The following is a 21,900-nucleotide window of genomic DNA, read 5'->3' on the forward strand; positions in this document are numbered from 1 at the left end:
CCAAATGAAGTTGATACAGTATTTTGAATGATGACATTCTGCAATTCAGTAACGCTAACTGCACGAGATTGCAGGGTGATGGAATTACACCACCGCATAGAACTAAAATGTACATGTAAATATATGGAAAGTATGCTGTGCTGCAGAGGCTTGCAATATTTGTGGAACACTACATAGGTTTTGTAACATATGAATTATAAATCATAGATTAATAAGCATACTCGAAAAATATTAATTACACAATTCTAGTGAATTTCAACAACCTGTTCTGAATATGATTCACATTTCAAATGTTTTCTACATTACATCTTGAAGTGTTCGTTGTGGTAGAACTTGTCTGGTCTATATGGCATAAATACAATCAAAAACACAAAGAATACTGATTTGTACTGTTCTCTAAATGATCTGTGTTAAAAAGTGAAACTGCCAATGAGTGGTTAGATATGAACTATTATTACCTTACATACTTACTAAAATCCTCATTTAATGTTACTAAATAGTCAAACTTGTTTTTTCCAAATTTTCTTAACTGGAGTACATTAATGATCCATTCTTTTTTCCACACACACATTTCTAAATCACTACACAATATAGAATCAGTGCTTACCTACAATCAATCAGAGAGTATCCTGCAGCAAACTGTTTTGAATGACTGAGTGGTTTCGAAGTTAATCAGTTTAACGCTGAACAATTGACCATGACATGGTTTGTTTAACACCTCATTGGGAAGCTCATTGTCTTCTTGCTCCCCGCCAATATAAAGGGTTTTCCTTAAGATCCCTGTGACAGCTGAAACATACGCTCTCATGCTCCTCACTGTCAGAGCAAATAGCAAGGCTGCAGTCAAGACGCTCTCTGATTGGGGAGGGACCCACAGCAAACTGTAGGTCTCCAATTACATTAAGCACAGTGAGACCTGCTCCACCACTCCACTCCGCAAATCCTGCAGCTATCCCCACACTGGATTGCATGATTAGCAAATCACATGATGTGCTGCTTGTAAATAATGATCAGATGACATCCTCATTGCTGAAATATTCTGTTGGAAAGTAAAAGGCATAACAGGATGTAATGTGAAATAAAGCAGTGCGTGTTTCTGAATATAGAGCAGGCAGTTTTTAATCTGCTCCCAATCACCCGGTGCATCACAGAGATACAATCAAAGCCTTACACAAGATCAGTTCAGAGCGCACTGCCCAGGGTAAAACAGCAGCTCCTTTAAGGCAAGGGCAAGATATGTGATGAAAAGGAACATTTCAACAACTGCACCAATTAGTGTACGGCAGCCTAGAGGTTATGGTACAGGGCTCACAGCTCAGATGACTTGTGGTCAAACCCCTGCCCCTATGGTAAATTGGAAAATTGAATAAATAATTCTGCTCATTTGCAGGCTGGCGCTAGAAAACAAAATGACCATGAAAGCTGACAGATTGTTGCAAAAACCCAACTGCTTCACAACTGTCTCACAAGTGACTCTAGTGGCACACTATGTGGTTGACTCTTAATAAATACTGCCTTGCCAATCCCAAGAGGAGTGGAGCTATGGTTCAGCCCTGTGACAGAAGGTCTCTGGTATTAATGGAAATCTACCCTGGCATTGTGATTGCTTCAGTTAGGGAGACAATTATATATGCTGTAATCTCATCTTGATTTCAGGTGACAACTTCTGATCTCCATGAGAATATGGCCTGTAATTGTTTCTAACTTTCCATCATTCTTTATGTAATTGTTTCCAATTTTCCAACTTTCCATCATTCTTCATGTAATGCTATTTGATCTCTTGCAGGCAGGGCCAAGACTAGGTGTAGTCTTCAGGTAAAACCGGTTACAGGGTGGGGGAGAATGGATCAATGCGTGCAAATATCACTGAGTCTCCATTTTAAAGTCATGCATTTTGCCCTTATTTCTATCTCCCCATTATAAATTCCAATGCCCAATTTACAATGGAAACTGGCTATGTAAACTTGGCACCCTGTCATTACATCTTCATGCAAGTGGTCATCATCATAGGCAGTCCCTCGGAATCGAGGAAGACTTGCTGCCACTCTAAAAGTGAGTTCTCAGTGAGTACAGTCCAATACGGGAATTAAAATCGCTGTCACAGGTGGGATAGACAGTCGTTGAAGGAAAGGGTGGGTGGGGAGCCTTGTTTGCCACTGTTTGTGCTTGGTTTCTGCATGCTCTTGGCGACGAGACTCGAGGTACTCAACGTCCTCCCGGATGCGCTTCCTCCACTTTGGGCGGTCTTGGGCCAGGGATTCCCAAGTGCCAGTGGGGATGTTGCACTTTATCAAGGAGGTTTTGAGGGTGTCCTTGAAATGTTTCCTCTGCCCACCTGGGGCTCGTTTGCCGTGTAGGAGTCCCTAGTAGAGCGCTTGCTTTGGGAGTCTCGTGTCGGGCATGTGGACGATGTGGCCCGCCCAAAGGAGTTGGTCAAGTGTGGTCAGTGCTTCGATGTTGGGGATGTTGGTCTGATCGAGAATACTGATGTTGGTGCGTCTATCTTCCCAGTGGATTTGCAGGATCTTGTGGATGCAGCCCTGGTGGTACTTCTCCAGCGCTTTGAGGTGTCTACTGTATATGGTCCACGTCTCTAAGCCATATAGGAGGGTGGGTATCATTACTGCCCTGTAGACCATAAGTTACAGGTAGAAAAGGCCATCCATCAGCTCAAGAACAACAAGGCATCAAGAGCAGATGGAATCCCCGCTGGGGCACGAAAATATTGTGGAGAAGCACTGTTGGCATGAATGCATGAACTCATCTCTCTTATCTGGAAGGAGGAAAACATGCCAGGAGATCTCAGAAATGCCGTAATAGTGACCATCTTCAAAAAAGGGGACAAGTCCGAGGAATCTCTCTGCTGTCGGTTACTGGGAAAATCATTGCAAGAATCCTCTTCGACCATCTTCTCCCTGTGGCTGAAGAGCTCTTCCCAGAGTCACAATGCGGATTCCGTCCACTAAGGGGTGCAACGGACATGATCTTCACCGCACGACAGCTACAAGAGAAATGCAGGGAACAGCACCAACCTTTGTTAGTGGTGGTGCTGTAGCATCTCCACCAGCAAGAGCGTCGTTACAAGATGCCGGAATTCAGGGCCACCAGAAGGCTGGCGGATGTAGCTTTTTTTGGAGTTTTATTCCGCCAGGTGCGTTGAGGCAGTCCCTGGATCGGTTTTCAGCACTTAGAAGATTTTTTAACGTTGAGCCAGAAGTCGGTCATAGTGTGGTGGTAAGGCACGCTGAAGGGTGGAAGTTGGGGTGAGATCGAGACTCCGCCGCGCGGTGGTGACATCACAGCGCATGTGCGTCACCACGTGCTCACCCCTCCTTTAAAGGGGAGCGAATTGGGCATTTCCATCTTCGGCCACTGGGTCCCCAGGGAGGGTTTCGGCCGGGCCAGCGGCCTGGCACCCAAGAGGGAGTGCCAGGCTGCCTGTTAGCGGCCCGGCCAAACTTGAGGGAGAAATAATCCTGCCAACATGGAAGTCAGCCAGCAAAAAAAATAAGATGGCGGCCGCGGCATTCGGTCCTTTAATGGCCGCCGCACCACCAGAGCAGCGAGAGAGCAGACAAGGTGCACCAACAGAGAACGCTGTCGGGGGCATTGCACGACGGGGAAATGATTTTTTCAACTAAATTTGGGGCAGAGTATTCTGCGGGTGAGGGAGGGTGGCGGTGCGCATTTTGACGATGTGCTTGTGGTGGTTATCAGCAGCGGGGCGGAATTGGGGATAGGCCGAAAAATCCCCGACCTGAATTTGGGTCGGGGCGGCCAATGGACTGCAACGCGGTGGCCACTCGATTCTACCACATGGCCACTGCAAAACGGCGGAAACAGGCCTTATCCGGACCCTGAATTTTGGCCCCATAAGGTTACAAATGCAGTTTCCATTATAAATGTGGACACAAGAATTCATAGACAAAAAATTGGCAGAAAGGGCTCACAGATTTTTATATATTATAGATTTTCTCATGAGAGAAGATCTTGGTAAAATATGGTAATCAACAGTGGAATAAATAATTCATCTTTTGCCAATATGACAAGAAATTATTAGTCTTTTTGAATATTATAATAAATTAAGGCCATAATACATGCTTTGATCGATCACTAACTGTAACAGAAAATAATTTCAGAATTAATAGAGAATGATGGATACCCAGAGTAAATACAAGGTAACAAGAAATCGAAGGGGTCGAGGGGGTTGACTTATGAGGAAAGGTTGAGTAGGTTGGGCCTCTACTCATTGTAATTCAGAAGAATGAGAGGTGATCTTATCGAAACGTATAAGATTATGAGGGGGCTTGACAAGGTGGATGCAGAGATGATGTTTCCACTGATGGAGGAGACTAGAACTAGAGGACATGATCTTAAAATAAGGGGCTGCTCATTTGAAACAGAGATGAGGAGGAATTTCTTCTCTCAGAAGGTTGTAAATCTGTGGCATTCGCTGCCTCAGAGAGCTGTGGAAGCTGGGACATTGAATAAATTTAAGACAGAAATAGACAGTTTCTTAAATGATAAGAGGATAAGGGGTTATGGGGAGCGGGCGGGGAAGTAGAGCTGAGTCCATGATCAGATCAGCCATGATTTTATTGAATGGCGGAGCAGGCTCATGGGGCTGTATGGCCTACTCCTGTTCCTATTTCTTATGTTCTTATACAATATCAGAATCCACAAGAATGAAGATCAAGCAGTTTCTAATTATAATCTGAATATCAAGGTTCGGTTACTTTCTGTGCAATGTAGTTAAAATTGGTCACTTTAAAGGGCGTTTTAAAATATTTTTATAATCCTGTGTAATTATTTTCAAAGCCTTTATAAAAGTTGATAACATCGCCAATTGGCACTTTCTTTTATTCTCTGAACATATCCTCTTAGTTCCCTCTTGTTATTTGGAAGCACTTAAGGGTGAAACTTCCACTCACAGTGTAAAAGGATTGGGCCATCTTGAGTCTCATTAAGTAGTCTTGCATTATTGGTTTGATTAGATGCCAATTTCACAACATTTCCCATGGTTGGTGTATTTAATGTAGTCTAATATACGTAGGCAAACTCCTGGCCCACTTTGGGCCTACAGTGGGAACTATCCAAGGTTAGCCACCCCACCCACAGTATCATTAACCAGACCTAGATCTGACATTTACTGCTGGCTGATGACAAGTCCTCACATAGATTTACATCTCTTTCATTTCTGATTGTGCATACACATAAGGTACACTTTATAGCTGTCAATTACAATTGAAAGCCATGGTAAATCATGCATTCATGTCATTGATATCTTCAAAGGGCTTTACATATAAAAGCACAGCAACACAACTAGGTTGCATAATCCGTGGGTCCTTAGTGACACCCAGGATTGGCTGCTGCATGGGCATGTGTCCATCACTGTGTATGTGCAGCTTCAACTTACTAAACTAAAGGAAAAGATGCTCATTAATACAAGGGGACAGACATGAACTGGAGGAAGGTTCAAGCCCCCCTTGACTTTTTTTGAAGAGGTCGTCCTGGACAATGTTGCGCATGGTAACAGGATCAAGGGAGTAAAAGAAGGTAAAGCCTCTGGTCTCCCCAAGTTATGGGCCAGCACCATCTTGTATCTCTCACTCACTCCCAAAGACACATCCACATAAACAGCATGCAGAGTCATTATCTTACAATGCAAACCCTGTTTGAAGGTGTCTGGAGACAGAAGTGTCACTCTTCTGTCATTTTAGGTGTGAAACAGCATCCTGCTTGCAAGGTCAGGACAAGACAAGACTTGACACAAACCTGCACCCTCTCACCAATATTTGCAAGCATTCACAGGGCTGTACCAATCCCAGAGAATGTAGTTAGCGAAGTTGAGGAGGCAGCATCGAATGAGTTACAGGATACATGTGTCAGAGAAATTTGGTATTGGTGTACCAGCGGGACAAGGGTTAAAGTGCTGGTTCCTACACCGACCCATAAGGAGGTAAAAGGCCTCTCTTCAGCCTTGTACCAAGGCTCCAGAAGTTATCAATTCAATAATATTCCGACAGGATACAATGTGAGAACATAAACAGACATTGATAAGACCTTGCGAAGAGGCTCGAGGCGGACTCACGGGCACCAAGGAGAATCAACAAATTCTGACCTAATGAAGTCATTCTAGTCACGGCCTAAGGTGGTCACGAGGGTCTTGGCCTGTCAATCCAAAGTAGCACTAATAAGGTAGTCCAATTAGAGAAGTAGCACTGATAAGGTAGTCCAATTAGAGATTGAGGGAGGTCTTACCAGGGAACGGAGGGGTTTTTGAAATGTATAAAAGTTGTATGATTGTGCTGTTCGTGGAGCATCTCCACTCACAGGCGGCTGTGATAAGAGGTGTTCCCGGACGTTCGTAATAAAAGACCGTTATACCTTGCCATCCGTCTCTGCCTGCTAACTCTGGGGGCTGTTACGCGGGTTGGGGCGAGCGTCGACCCTCTATATCAGGGGGCCCGCTCGTGGGAGGAGAAGCCTTCCCATTTTCCCTTACACAGGTGAGGAGAAACAATTGATGCAGGCAAAAAAGAAGGAAACTGTTAACAGCCATCAAAAACCCACTGTCATTATCAGAGGCAGTCCCTCGGAATCGAGGAAGACTTGCTTCCACTCTAAAAGTGAGTTCTCAGACGACTGTACAGTCCAATACGGGAATTCCAGTCTCTGTCACAGGTGGGACAGACAGTCGTCGAACGAAAGGGTGGGTGGGACTGGTTTGCCGCACACTTCTTCTGCTGTCTGCGCTTGGTTTCTGCATGCTCTCGGCGACGAGACTCAAGGTGCTCAGCACCCTCCCGGATGCTCTTCCTCCACTTAGGGCGGTCTTGGGCCAGGGATTCCCAGGTGCCAGTGGGGATGTTGCATTTTATCAAGGAGGCTTTGAGGGTATCCTTGAAGCATTTTCTCTGCCCACCTGGGGCTCGCTTGCCGTGTAGGAGTTCCGAGTAGAGCACTTGCTTTGGGAGTCTCGTGTCCGGCATGCGGACAATGTGGCCGACAGCAGCAGTGTAGTGACATTAGGCAGCTGTGTCATCGTCTTTGTGCTTGTTCTCGAAAAGTAGATGAAAAAGCTGGCAATGCTGACCGATAAATCAGTCGCTTGTTTCATACTTCTGTGGGCAGCACATTAGCTGATAGTGTTGATAATTCCTGTGCTAGACTTAACAGAGGAAGAGCCAAAAATGTTGTACAGGCCAGACACAAACATTGCAACTGTCCTTGCAACAGATGGAATAGATCATCTGCAAGTAGTTTCATGCTGACCCAAAGGCTGTGGAGGCAATTCCTCATAGTCATTGTGAAGTAGATGTGTGAGGATCTGCAGATATAAACATAAGAATTAGGAACAGGAGTAGGCCATCTAGCCCCTCGAGCCTGCTCCGCCATTCAATAAGATCATGGCTGATCTGACCGTGGACTCAGCTCCACTTACCCGCCCACTCCCCATAACCCTTAATTCCCTTATTGGTTAAAAATCTATCTATCTGTGATTTAAATACATTCAATGAGCTAGCCTCAACTGCTTCCTTGGGCAGAGAATTCCAGATTCACAACCCTCTGGGAGAAGAAATTCCTTCTCAACTCGGTTTTAAATTGGCTCCCCCGTATTTTGAGGCTGTGCCCCCTAGTTCTAGTCTCCCCGACCAGTGGAAACAACCTCTCTGCCTCGATCTTGTCTATCCCTTTCATTATTTTAAATGTTTCTATAAGATCACCCCTCATCCTTCTGAACTCCAACGAGTAAAGACCCAGTCTACTTAATCTATCATCATAAGGTAACCCCCTCATCTCCGGAATCAGCTGAGTGAATCGTCTCTGTACCCACTCCAAAGCTAGTATATTCTTCCTTAAGAAAGGCGACCAAAACTGCACACAGTACTCCAGGTGCGGCCTCACCAATACCTTGTACAGTTGCAGCAGGACCTCCCTGCTTTTGTACTCCATCCCTCTCGCAATGAAGGCCAACATTCCATTCGCCTTCCTGATTACCTGCTGCACCTGCAAACTAACTTTTTGGGACCAAAAAGAGTTTCATGCACAAGGACCCCCAGGTCCCTCTGCACCGCAGCATGTTGTAATTTCTCCCCATTCAAATAATATTCTCTTTTACAGTTTTTTTTTCCAAGGTGGATGACCTCACATTTTCCGACATTGTATTCCATCTGCCAAACCTTAGCCCATTCGCTTAACCTATCTAAATCTCTTTGCAGCCTCTCTGTGTCCTCTACACAACCCGCTTTCCCACTAATCTTTGTGTCATCTGCAAATTTTGTTACACTACACTCTGTCCCCTCTTCCAGGTCATCTATGTATGTTTGATGGCATCATGGATAATGCAAACAATCCAACTTTGGTGCCCGTGGATCTCGTTTATTAATTTAGTAGCAGTTAATGTATAAAATGCTGTGATTGTGGTGCTTTTAAAGCAGCCCCCAGCATAAAGGTAATAGTGACTTGCTAAGGGGCACAGGACTTAGTAGCTTCCAGTTAGATACTATGGCGTACCCTGAAATAGAATGAACATTTAACTGGGGGAAGGTCAATTTCAGTGGGATGAGAACGGTTCTGGCCCGGGTAAATTGGAATCAAAGATCGTCAGGCAAAATTGTAATGGAACAATGGTCTGCCTTTAAAGAGGAAATAGTTCAGGTACAGTTGAGGTACATTCGCACTAAGGGGAAAGGCAGGGCAACTAAAGTCAGGGCTTCCTGAATGACGAAACACATAGAGAATATGATGAATCAGAAAAGGAGCATGGATAACAGATGTCAGGTTGCAAATACATCCAAGAATAAGACTATATATAGAAAGGTCAGAGGAGAAGTGAAAAAGGAAATAAGAGTGGCAAAAAGAGGGTATGAGACTAGAATGGCAGCCAACATAAAAGGTAATCCAAAAGTCTTCTATAGGCATATAAATAGTAAATGGGTAGTAAGAGTGGTGGGGCTGATTAGAGACCAAAAAGGAGACCTACACATGGAGGCAGAGGGTATGGCTGAGGTACTAAATGAGTACTTTGCATCTGACTTTACCAAGGAAGAGGATGCTGCCATAAACATAGTGAAGGAGGAGGTAATGGTGACACTTGATAGGATAAAAATTGATAACATAGAAACATAGAAACATAGAAAATAGGTGCAGGAGTAGGCCATTCAGCCCTTCTAGCCTGCACCGCCATTCAATGAGTTCATGGCTGAACATGCAACTTCAGCCTTAGAAAGGCTGTCTTGTACTGAAAAGGAGATAAATCACCAGGAGTGGATGGGATGCATCCTAGGATGATGAGGGAATTGAGGGCGGAAATCGTGGAGGTTCTGGCCATAATATTCCAATCCTCCATAGATACGGGGGCGGTGCCAAAGGACTGGAGAATTGTAAATGTTACACCCTTGTTCAAAAAAGGGTGTAAAGATAAACCCAGCAACTACAGGAACGTCAGTTTAACATCGGCAGTGAGGAAGCTTCTAGAAACAATAATCAAGGACAAAATTAGCAGTCACTTGGACAGGTGGGGATTAATTAAAGAAAGTCAGCACGGATTTGTTGAAGGCAAATTGTGTTTAACCAACTTGATTGAGTTTTTGATGAGGTAACAGGAAGGGTTGATGAAGGCAATGCAGTTGACGTGGTGTACATGGATTTCCAAAAGGCGTGCGACAAAGTGCCACATAACAGGCTTGCCAGCAAAGTTGAAGCCCATGGAATAAAAGGGACAGTGGCAGCATGGATACGAAATTGGCTCAATGACATGAAACAGAGTAATGGTGAACGGTTGTTTTTCGGACTGGAGAAAGGTATACAGTGGTGTTACCCAAGGGTCGGTACTAGGACCACTGCTTTTCTTGATATATATTCATGACTTGAACTTGGGTGTACAAGGCACAATTTCAAAATTTGCAGATGACACAAAACTTGGAAGTATAGTGAACAGTGAGGAGGATAGTGATACACTTCAAGAGGACATAGACAGGCTGGTGGAATGAGCGGACACGCGGCAGATGAAATTTTACGCAGAAAATTGTGAAGTGATACATTTTGGTAGAAAGAATGAGGAGAGGAAATATAAACTAAAGGGTACAATCTAAAAGGAGGTGCATGAACAGAGAGACCTAGGGGTATATGTGCACAAATTGTTGAAGGTGACAGGGCAGGCTGAGAAAGCTGTTTAAAAAAGCTTACGGGATCCTGGGCTTCATGAATAGAGATATAGAGTACAAAAGTGTGCAAATGATGATGAACTGTGTAAAACACTGGTTCGGCCTCAACTGGAGTATTGTGTCCAATTCTGGGCACCACACTTTAGGAAGGATATGAAGGCCTTAGAGAGGGTGCAGAAAAGGTTAACGAGAATGATTCCAGGGATGAGGGACTTCAGTTACGTGGATAAACTGGAGAAGCTGGGGTTCTTCTCCTCGAAGCAGAGAAGATTGAGAGGAGATTTGATAGAGGTGTTAAAAATCATGAGCGGTTGAGACAGAATAGATAGAGAGAAACTGTTCCTATTGGCAGAAGGGTCGAGAATCAGAGGACACAGATTTGAGACGATTGTCAAAAGAACCAAAGGCGACATAAGAATAAGCGTTTTTACACAGCGAGTGGTTAGGATTTGGAATGCACTGCCTGAAAGGGTGATGGAGGCAGACTCAATTATGGCTTTTAACAGGGAATTGGATAAATACCTGAAAGAAAAGAATTGCAGTGCTACAGGAAAAGGGTGGGGGAGTGGGACTAGCTGAAGCACTCTTGCAGAGAGCTGGCACGAGCTCGACGGGCCAAATGGCCTTCTTCCGTGCTGTAACTAATCTATGATTCTATGATTGGTATAGTGGGAGGCACTTTACAAATCTTGTCTTATTTAAGCACCTTTCTGTTCTGATGAACTTTTATAAAAAGTTTCTTTCCAGTCAGCTTCTCCGTGACATTGATAGCAATGATTCTGCGTCTTGTCGCACTACATGAACATTTCCTCCACCGCCTGATCCGGAAAACAAAGGTAAACTCCATCCCAAATCATTCATTTAAAAATCCAACATCTCTTTAAATTGTGACTTATCAAGTGGCTTCCCTTTAATGTCTGCTCAGAATTATTGGAAGTAATGTTGGACAGCAAACTTCGCCTCAACATTACACGATTCGGTGAGTTAGCTAAAGACTTCATTAGCAGGTAGAATGCTGCTATAATTAGGCTCGCAATCAGAATGTACACAATCAAAATGAAAAACTGGATGGCGTGAGTTTCCAGCAGGGAGTGGGCAGTTGTGCTGAGCATCGAAATTCCCATTCTCCTCACACCAGAGTCTCGCCAGTAGTACCAATACACCGATCTGAATGTTCACCCTCTAACATGCAGTTATATTCCGTTATACTACAGGGTTTATATATGAGCAGTGTGTCGGACCTGCAGCATATTTATCTTAGTCTAGCACTATAATGCTACATGGATTCAACTTGAAAACAATAGTCCCACATCAGTAGTGATATACAATGGTTGCTATAACACTGTAGCCAGTGTGTAGGAGGTTACTTTACCTCTAAATACTAAAGATTGAAAATCTTCACATAACCCCTTTTCTATTACTGATGATTAATTGGGGCGGTATAGCTGGAATGGAGACTTCAAAGACATATTTTCAAAACAGTATCTCTTGGGAATATTAGAAATTCAGATGATTCCAGTTTAAAGAAGTGCCTTACTTTTGAATATTTCAGACGGTGACCATAACTTCCAATTATGTTATTCCTGTCAAAATAAAAGCATATCAACTATTTGTTCTGAACTGATTCAAAATACCTGACACCACTATTTTATAATACACTACAGAATTGTCACCAGACAAATCGCAGTATCCATATATATATTCATACGTTCACACACAGCCTTCACTTCCATATTTACAAATGTATAAATGGTCAATATTCTCAGCAGAATCACCTTTACCTTCTTTCAAATATATTTCAGTACTCCATCCACATTACAAGACACATGTAACAATAACAACTTATGTTTATATAGCGCTTAACGTAGTAAAACATCCAAGGCGCTTCACAGGAGTGTTATGAAGCAAAACTTGACACCAAGCCACACATTAAGGCAGAAAGAGGTAGGTTTTAAGGAGGATCTTAAAGGAGGAAAGAGGTAGGGAGGCAGAGAAGTTTAGGGAGGGAATTCCAGAGTTTAGAGCCCAGGCAGCTGAAGGCACGGTTACCAATGGTGGAGCAATTAAAATCGGGAATGCTCAAGAGGCTAGAATTAGAGGAGCGCAGATATCTCGGAGGATTGTAGGGCTGGAGGAGATTATAGTGATAGGGCGGGGTGAGACCATGACAGGAGGATGTTGCAGGACGGGAGAGTGGAGAGCACCAGTTCCAACTGTCACAGGACGGGAGAGTGGAGAGCACCAGTTCAAACTGTCACAGGAGAGAGAGTGGAGAGCACCAGTTCAAACTGTCACAGGAGAGAGAGTGGAGAGCACCAGTTCCAACTATCACAGGACAGAGAGTGGAGAGCACCAGTTCCCACTGTCACAGGACAGAGAGTGGAGAGCACCAGTTCCAACTGTCACAGGATGGGAGAGTGGCGAGCACCAGTTCAAACTATCACAGGATGGGAGAGTGGCGAGCACCAGTTCAAACTATCACAGGAGAGAGAGTGGAGAGCACCAGTTCCAACTGTCACAGGATGGGAGAGTGGCGAGCACCAGTTCAAACTATCACAGGATGGGAGAGTGGAGAGCACCAGTTCAAACTGTCACAGGAGAGTGGAGAGCACCAGTTCAAACTATCACAGGATGGGAGAGTGGAGAGCACCAGTTCCAACTATCACAGGACAGAGAGTGGAGAGCACCAGTTCAAACTGTCACAGGAGCATCCAGTTGTGCCCCTAAACTGCCCCCAAAGGAAGTGGAGTTTGGGAAATTGCACTCCGCTTCCATTGAGGGGTGGTAAGGCCAATTCTGCGGCAGGAGCAGGACTTCCACGCTGGGGGCTAAAATTCCCTGTCCCAGAAGGTTACCGCCCCCAAGATAGGAGCTTGTGCGGGGAGGCAGAGGGAAGTTGAGGGGAGACGGGGGCGGGGGATGAAGGGGAGAGTGGTGGAGCTGGGGGGCGGAGAAACCCAGGGCGGGGGACAGGAGGGGCCACATTGCAGCGAAGGTCTGGGGGGGCAAAGTGTGTTGGAGGGGCGGGCCTGGGGGCTCTGTGCCTCGGTGCGGGGAGTGTTTGGAGTGGGGTGGACGGGTTGACTGTGCAGATGGCGGTTGGTGGATGTGGTGTGGTTGGCGTCGCGGGGGCGTGGCTCTGGGGTGGCCGGGGCTGGGGGCGCGACATCCGGGGGTGTTCGGCATTTGGGATGGATTCTGACGGGACGGGGTGGGTTGGGTGCGGGGGGAGTGTTCCCGGTGTTGAGTGGGTCCGGAGCTCTTGGGATGGGGGGTGGGATTGGGAGAGACTTCGTCACTCGGGGAGTTGTTGGCCTGTGGGCTTCTCTGCCACGGAGAGTTGTTGATGCCAGTTCGTTGGATGTGTTCGGGAGGGAGTTGGATGTGGTCCTTGCGGCTGGGGGGGGTCGGGGGGTGTGAAGGGGGTGTGGGGGGAGGTGCTGGGGTGGGTGATCAGCCATGATCTTGTTGAATGGCGGTGCAGGCTCGAAGGGCCGAATGGCCTACTCCTGCATCTATTTTCTATGTTTCTATGAAGAAATTTGAAAACAAGGATGAGAAATTTAAAAGTGAGGTGTTGCTTAACAGGGAGCCAATGTAAGTCAGCGGGAACAGGCGTGTTGGGTGAACGGGACCTGTTGCGAGTTAGGACACGGCAGCAGGGTTTTGGATGACCTCAAGTTTACAAAGGGTAGAACGTGGAAGGCTGGCCAGGGGTGCTTTGGAATAGTCAAGTGTAGAGGTAACAAAGGCATGGATGTGGGTTTCAGCAGTAGATGAGCTGAGGCAGTAGTGGAGTCAGGCAATGTTCCGGAGGAGGAAATAGATGATCTTAGTGATGGCGTGGGTATGTGGTTGTAAATATGACACCAAGGTTGCGAACAGTGTGGTTCAGCTTCAGACATTTGCCAGGGAGCGGGATGGGTTCGGTGGCTAGGGAACATTAAACATATGCGAATACACAAGGCACACTGGTTGCAGCACAAATAGAGCCACTAACCACAGAGACAAGTGACATGTCAAGTTCACTATTGACAATGGGTCCCATCCAATCATCAATTTTGCTGATCACTTATTTGGAAGAGCAGTGCATCTTTTTTTACCCTCAATGGCCCACACAGTTTGCTGTATTACAATGCTGCATGCCATGTTAAAATGCAGATGATTACACACAGCACAGGTGAACAACAGTTCAGCAGGTCACCCGTAAAGCTTTAGGGACTTTTAACATCGGGTATGATGTATCACTAAAAATGTCAAGGTGTTTTTCCTCGCAGACAAAAGATTTGAAATACATCTTGAGAAGATGCCCCTGTAATTTCTTATTAATAATGCAGCAGTACTTATGTTTCATATACATGGATACACCCAACAAAACCACCATTACCAACACTACAAACTATCACACCATTAATCATATCTGTATTTTAAGCTGTAAAATCCACAAAACTAAAATCAAAAAATAACCATCCAACCTGTCTTCATCGCAACTTACTGTGTCGCCCTGTACTCACTGATGCTGAATTTTTAAAGTAATAGCAATACTGTGACCCCGACTTTCTTCAGCACATCGGCACAGTTTCATCAAGAGGAAGAAATAACCTTCAAACTCTGAATTATAATATATCCGTAGTCAGAAAGCTGAGCAATTTGTACTCAATGTATTTGCCTATCCTGCAATCTCTTCCTTCATTTGTGCTGCTCTACACTCATTCAACCTACATTAGTCATTTTTCTGTATACTATGAAATATTTTCCAGAGGCCCAGTCTCCACTGAATATGACTCACTGAGCACAACTGGACTTAAAGCAATTTAAAAATGTCTTTCAAATTAGAGAAAGTGGACAATTGTGGCCGCCTCGTTAAATAGCATCACGGAACCCAAATCAAAGTGTTCCCTCAGAATAAATATTAACCAACTTTGAAAGAAACTTTCAATACAGACAGCCTGAGCTACTCATAGGATACAAGTTGAGAATTCAGCTGTCACCTGCTCACATATACCAGGAGCTAAGATTCTTAGTACACTTACAACTTGATTACTTGTGTGTTAAGAGGTCAGTCATTTAGTATATAGCTGATATCCCTTACTTATTAACCTGTTAAACTTGGCAAAGTATTTCACAACATAAATCAACTAAAATAGTTATTAATACTTGGTTAATAATTTTACACATTAGCTGCTAAAAAAATTAGAAATTACTCTGTGAGATGGAAGTTAACAGTCAATTTTCCTAAAAAGATTTTATATCCTAAAATTCTATTATTCAGGTATAAAAAAATATTTGACATCAATCAAGAACCTAATAGAATATTTAATTTAACCTTGAACAGAGATCATTTTCAATAATCAAACAGTTATAAATTTAAACCTCAACCAGGAGTCAATGAAAAGCCACCTCGTTAAGCCGTGAAACACATTTCCTTTGATTTATCCTGAGATGGATCACAAACAGCACAACCCAGGGAAATTGTTGGATCTCTCCATCCAGTGGTTCACTCAGAAACAACAATAAACCCAATCTCACATTCGCAAGTAGCCAGGCTTTAATTATGTGCAGTATAGAAGACACTCATTAATCCAGTGGGAGCTATTTTAAGCCTCACTTAGGAATTAAAGAACAAAGATTGCCAACTGAGGAAGATAAATTCAGTACTGATTTTCAAGCTCGTAGATGGTGCTTGACCATTTTCCTTTTTCTTCCAGTCACCAGTTTTTTTTGTCAGTTGGTTAATTAGCCCCATTAAGTATATAGTCGGTTATTACCTGGATATCCAGCTTGCCTTTGGATCAATGCAACTTTAAGGAATGAAAAAGTACTGCACTCCCACTATATAAGCTCTTCTACCACCCACTGACACATTTCCCCAAGAGCAGGGAAACATTTACTCATGACAAGAATTGCTTCCTAAATTATCTAGATAGATTTGCTGGTCTCAAATCCACAATGACTGTGCAGAAAAATCTGAAGAAAAGCTGCTAGAATCTGTAACCTGCAACTGAACCGGGCAACGCTTCTGTGTGCATGGAATTACACAAGAATAAGTCATATCAGCTGTCCAAAATATTTTCTTTCCTGAAAAACATGTTGGAAATGCAGTGGTTGATCAGTTTCCTAAATGGATTAGATTTTCCTTAGCTATTTAAGTTCTTGGTTGCTAGGTAATTGTGCAATCTTTAACAACACACTGTGTGCCTCGAAGTCAGATTTAAGTTGACTGAACAGTAAAATGGCACAACAGAGGGAATTTCTCACTGCTTTAAGACACAGAAAGACATCTGTTTAACTCCTGATCCAAAGCCAAGAGCAGGTATAAAACAAGACGCAAATTTACAAATCAAACTCGACTGCAATTTCAAAACAGCTTGCTGACACCTTACCTTACGTTCAGCCGTGTAATAGCTCCAGCAGCTTTGAGACAACTGTACCCTATTGTTTTTCTTCCCACTGTTGACTGCTTTCCTTACTTTGGTCAAAAGCATTCAAAGACATCATTCATCAGAAGTCACCCAAGCTCAAGCAGATTATTAAAACAAGTAGCCTGCACTGGACCAGAACAGAATCTGTTCAAAAACTGCAGCTTTCAGTGTTAGTTAGTCACCAGCAGTAATCTAATGTTGTATTGAAGGAAGTTAGTCACCAACCTTGCAGGCTCATATACAGCTCGAGCAAAGCAGAAACCAGTGAAATTGAAGTTAATGCGATAAAGCTGTAATTCTAAGTGATCATGCTTATTCCAGTAACAGAAAGCAGGCATTAATCCTCTTCCCGTTGCTATGCTAATAGGTCTGTTTGGATCTGCCAGTCTGTGCCAGCATTCCTGTGTGGGGGCAGCAGTCACATAGCACACCAATTAAACGGAGCTCACAAAGCCATTGTAAGGCCAGGATCATGCATTGCAGAATCCTTTAATATTTAACTTCATCATTTATTGGACTATCAATGGAAGTAAAATAATCAACCAGTAAATGAAGCCCACATGAACACATTGAAGGATATTTTCATATAAATATTTTAAACAACACTGCACAAATTAAACACAGAAAGAGAAATGTTCAGGAAATATTTAAACACACTTGTCCCAGTGAAAACCCTAGCATTTCATTTAACTTTTACATGATACTTTCTTTAATAAAACTATTTAGTACTTTTCAACCAGCCGATTGGAGACATTTTTATGAAAACATCTCCCTTAAAGAGCCCACACTGTAAATAATGCACAAAATATTTTAAAGGCTGACGAGTTACGAACAGGAAGATTTTTATGAGCCCAAACAGTGAGCGAGATAAACAAGTGCTTTACTGTGTCTTTTTTTAGATCCACTTTATTCTCTGTGTATTGGCAACATTAGCGTAATGCTGGCGCACACAAAATGTCCAACTTGTTATTTTAGAGCTGAAGAATGTATTATATACGAGCTTCATTACTTACTGGCTTCAGTAACAATATTAAATAAACAGAACTGCAGGCATGCCCTCCATTTATCCAGCATGTCTTTGGCACATTTACCCACAGGGCAGTGCTCAACATACAGACATTGGGCATCTGTTAGCGCAACTCACACATTGTTACACATTTAGTACCTTGCTCCTCCTGTGACTTGCTATTCCACTGTAGTGGGAACACGAGAAAAAGTGCTGAATGAAACAAATCTGTCAGTAATATCTTCTGCTGACTCCTGTTTCATCCGTTTTTCCCTATTGCTTAATGTATGGGATATTCAATAATAACATTTTTAAAATGGATAAATATTGATTTCCAGTATGTTTATAGAGTGGTAGAATTTATTGCTTTTGAGTTGTCACTACACGGCACTGGCACGGCAATGTGTGACTCCACGCTGTGTAATGACTGCAATTGCAGTGATGCATTTTGTTCCCTTGATTAACTGTAAATTTTCATACACATCACTTAAGGAGGAGGTGGTGTCAGACAAACCCCTTTAACACAGTGTGCCAATGGGATTTTATACATTGTGTAGAACTTGGCCCACTGACACCAATAACACCAGGATTGTGGCAGTGTAGCAGTGTCATGTTTGTGGTATTCAAAATATTTCAGAAAGGTATAAAATATTATATTAAGGACCCTTTACCTTCAACAGGGCTCAACATGCTTGCTGTTTGCAGAATTTTCCTAATGCAGTATTTTACTTCCAATGCTAATTGAAAGTTGCTATCCTTGCATTTTGAAAAAATAGCAATGTTAGATATTAATAGCTTTTGGAGACGGTATGTCCTTCATATTCCAATTCCAATTAATATTCATCTGATGGCGCAGAATTTGTGACTGCTGAAAGGAAAATAACTGTAGCAGTTCAGTGCCACCAATCTCTATTAGTAGTTATATTAATGCCAACACAGAAATAGGGCTCATAAATATAAAACAGTCATGAATAAATCCAATAAAGAATTCAGGAGAAATGTCTTTACTGAGAGAATGGTTAGAGTGTGGAACCCACTACCACATGGAGCTGTTGGGGCAAATAGGATAGATGAATTTAAGGGAAAGCTAGATAAACACATGAAGGAGAAAGGAAAAGGAAGATTATGTTGATAGTGTTAGAGGAAAAGTGGTGAGAGGAGGCGTGTCTGGAGCATAAATACTGACATAGAGCAGTTGGGCCGAATGGCCTGTTTCTGTGCAGTAAATTTAATGTAACTAGGCTCAGGAATTCTCTCCCTAAACCTCACACCTTTCTCTCCTCCCTTAAGATGCTCTTTAAAACCTACCTCTTTGACCAAGCTTTTGGTCACCTGTCCTAATGCCTCCTTCTTTGGCTCATGACAATTTATGGCTGATTATATTCTTGTGCAGTGCCTTGAGATGCAGTCGAAAGGCACTATATAAATGCAAGTTGTTGTTGTAAAAGATAACGCTCACATGGACAGGAACGGGAGCGGGAGGTCGAGGCCCATAAAAAGGCCAGCAGCAGTCAGAAGGAGCCAGCTGGTGCAGGGACAAAAAGTTAAAAAAAAAATCAAAATCGAAGTGTGACGTCACAGCCAAGCGGGTAAGTGATTGGCTGGTGGATTGGTGAGTATTTTTCTTTTTCTTTTTCTTTTCAGTAGGAAACCTTTGGCATTGTTATAAGTAGGATCTGCCAGTAAATATATGTGATCTTTATTATCTAAGGAGAGCCAGTTAATTAAATCAGCTGTTTGCTGAGTAGCGGCTGGGTGTGTTGTGCTAAGGTTTAGAATTTAGCTCTACTCGATAGTTGCGAGTGTAACTAGAGGGATGGCAAGGCAACTCAGTCCCGTGGGTTGCACATCCTGTGGCATGTGGGAAGTCCCGGGTGCTTTGCGCAGCCAGGGCAACCACATGTGTGGGAGGTGTCTCCAGCTGCACCAACTTGAGCTCCATGTTTTGGAGCGTGAACGGCAGCTGGGGTCACTGTGGTGCATCCGTGAGACTGAGAGCAACATGGATAGCACGTTTCTAGAGGGGGTCATGTCGCAGCTTCAGAGTGTGCAGGCAGAGAGGGAGTGGGTGACCGCCAGACAGAAGAGGAGGACTAGGCAGGTAGTGCAGGAGTCCATTGAGTCCATCTTGCTCTCCAACCGGCGATGGCGGCTCTGGGGAGTGCAGCCAGAGCCAAGTCGATGGCACCGTGGGTGGCTCAGCTGCACAGGGGGCAAGGAAGAAGAATGGAAGAGCTATAGTGGTAGGGGATTCAATAGTCAGGAGAGCAGACAGGCGTTTCTGCGGCCGCAGACGTGACTCCAGGATGGTATGTTGCCTCCCTGGTGCAAGGGTCAAGGATGTCACTGAGCAACTGCAGGGCATTCTGGGGGGGAGAGGGTGAACAGCCAGTGGTCCACATCGGTACCAATGACATAGGTAGGAAGAGGGACGAGGTCCTGCAGGCAGAGTTTAGGGAGCTAGGAGAGAGATTAAAAAGCAGGACCTCAAAGGTAGTAATCTCCGGATTACTCCCGGTGCCACGAGCTAGTGAGTACGGAAATAGGAGGATAGAGCAGATGAATACGTGGCTGTAGAGATGGTGCAGGTGGGAGGGCTTTAGTTTCCTGAGGTATTGGGACCGCTTCTGGGAGAGGTGGGACCTGTACAAGCCGGATTGGTTGTACCTCAAAAGAGCCGGGACCAATATACTCGCGAGGGGGTTTGCTTGTGCTGTTGGGGAGGGTTTAAACTAGCTTGGCAGGGGGATGAGAACCTGAAAATAGATTCAGTAGGGAGGGGGGTAAAACTGGAATTAGAAAGCTAAAATAATGAAAGTGAGTTTGAAGGAGAGAGGAAACAAGCAGGAAAAATGGGTAAAAAAACAAACTTAAAGGCACTTTGTCTAAATGCACATAGCAAATAACAAAATAGATGAGTTGACGGCACAAATTGAGACAAATCGGTATGATCTGATAGCCATTACAGAGACGTGGTTGCAAGGTGACCAGGACTGGGAATTAAAATATTCAGGGGTACTTGACAATCCAGAAGGACAAACAGAAAGGAAAAGGAGGTGGTGCAGTTCTATTGATAAAGGATGGAATCACTGCAATGGTAAGAAATGATATTGGCTCAAATGATAAGGGTGTTGAAACAGTTTGGGTGGAGATAAGGAACAATAAGGGGAAAAAGTCACTGGTGGGCTTAGTCTATATGCCCTCTAACAGTAGCAACTCTGTTGGTCGGAGCATAAACCAAGAAATAGTGGGGGCTTGTAAAAATGGAACAGCAATAATCATGGATGATTTTAACCTCAATATTGATTGGACAAATCAAATTGGTCATGGTAGCCTTGAGGAGGAGTTCATAGAGTGCATAAGGACGGGTTCCTTGAACAGTATGTAATGGAACCAACCAGGGGGCAGGCTATTTTAGATCTGGTCCTGTGTAATGAGACAGGATTAATAAACAATCTCCTGGTAAAGGGTCCCCTCGGAATGAGTGATCATAGCATGATTGAATTTCAAATTCAGATGGAGGGTGAGAAAGTTGGATCTCTAACCAGTGTACTAAGCTTAAATAAAGGAGACTATGAAGGTATGAGGGCAGAGTTGGGTAAAGTGGACTGGGAAAATAGATTTAAATGTAGGACGGTGGGTGAACAGTGGTGTATATTTAAGGAGATATTTCACAACTCTCAAGAAAAATATATTTCGGTGAGGAGGAAAGGGTATAAGAGAAAAGATAGCCATCCGTGGCTAAGTAAAGAAATAAAGGACGGTATCCGATTAAAAACAAGGGCATACAAAGTGGCCAAAACTAGTGGGAGGACAGAAGACTGGGAAGCTTTTAAAAGCCAGCAAAGAACGACTAAAAAAATAATTAAGAAAGGGAAGATAGACTATGAAAGTAAACTACCGCAAAATATAAAAACAGATAGCAAGAGTTTCTATAGGTATATGAAAAGGAAAAGGGTGGCTAAAGTAAATGTTGGTCCCTTAGAGGACGAGACCGGGGAATTAGTAATGGGGAATATGGAGATGGCAGAAACTCTGAACAAATATTTTGTATCAGTCTTTACGGTAGAGGACACAAACAATATTCCGACTGTGAATAGTCTAGGGGCTATAGGGGGGGGAGAGGAACTTAACATAATCATAATCACTAAGGAGGTGGTACTCAGTAAGAAAATGGGATTAAAGGCAGATAAATCCCTTGGACCTAATGGCTTGCATCCTAGGGTCTTAAGAGAAGTAACGGCAAGGATTGTGGATGCACTAGTTGTAATTTACCAAAATTCCCTGGATTCTGGGGAGGTCC

At 43.7% G+C, this 21,900-nt stretch overlaps 1 protein-coding gene across 3 annotated transcripts in view; it reads right to left on the reverse strand.

The window, feature by feature from the left end:
- sema3c (sema domain, immunoglobulin domain (Ig), short basic domain, secreted, (semaphorin) 3C) overlaps positions 1 to 15,957 on the reverse strand; it is a 151,298-nt gene extending 135,341 nt beyond the window's left edge. Inside the window, exon 1 of one of the 3 annotated variants that reach the window (XM_070897368.1) lies at positions 15,938 to 15,957. The gene's annotated coding sequence lies outside the window, so the exon portion shown is untranslated. Of the gene's footprint in view, positions 1 to 607; positions 872 to 15,937 lie in introns of those variants that run through there. The other 2 variants (XM_070897367.1, XM_070897366.1) reach the window with 2 other exon arrangements.
- Between the last annotated feature and the right edge of the window lie 5,943 nt (positions 15,958 to 21,900).

Source organism: Pristiophorus japonicus, chromosome 13 (genome assembly GCF_044704955.1).
Source record: "Pristiophorus japonicus isolate sPriJap1 chromosome 13, sPriJap1.hap1, whole genome shotgun sequence".
In the NCBI taxonomy this organism is placed as follows: Eukaryota; Metazoa; Chordata; class Chondrichthyes; family Pristiophoridae; genus Pristiophorus; species Pristiophorus japonicus.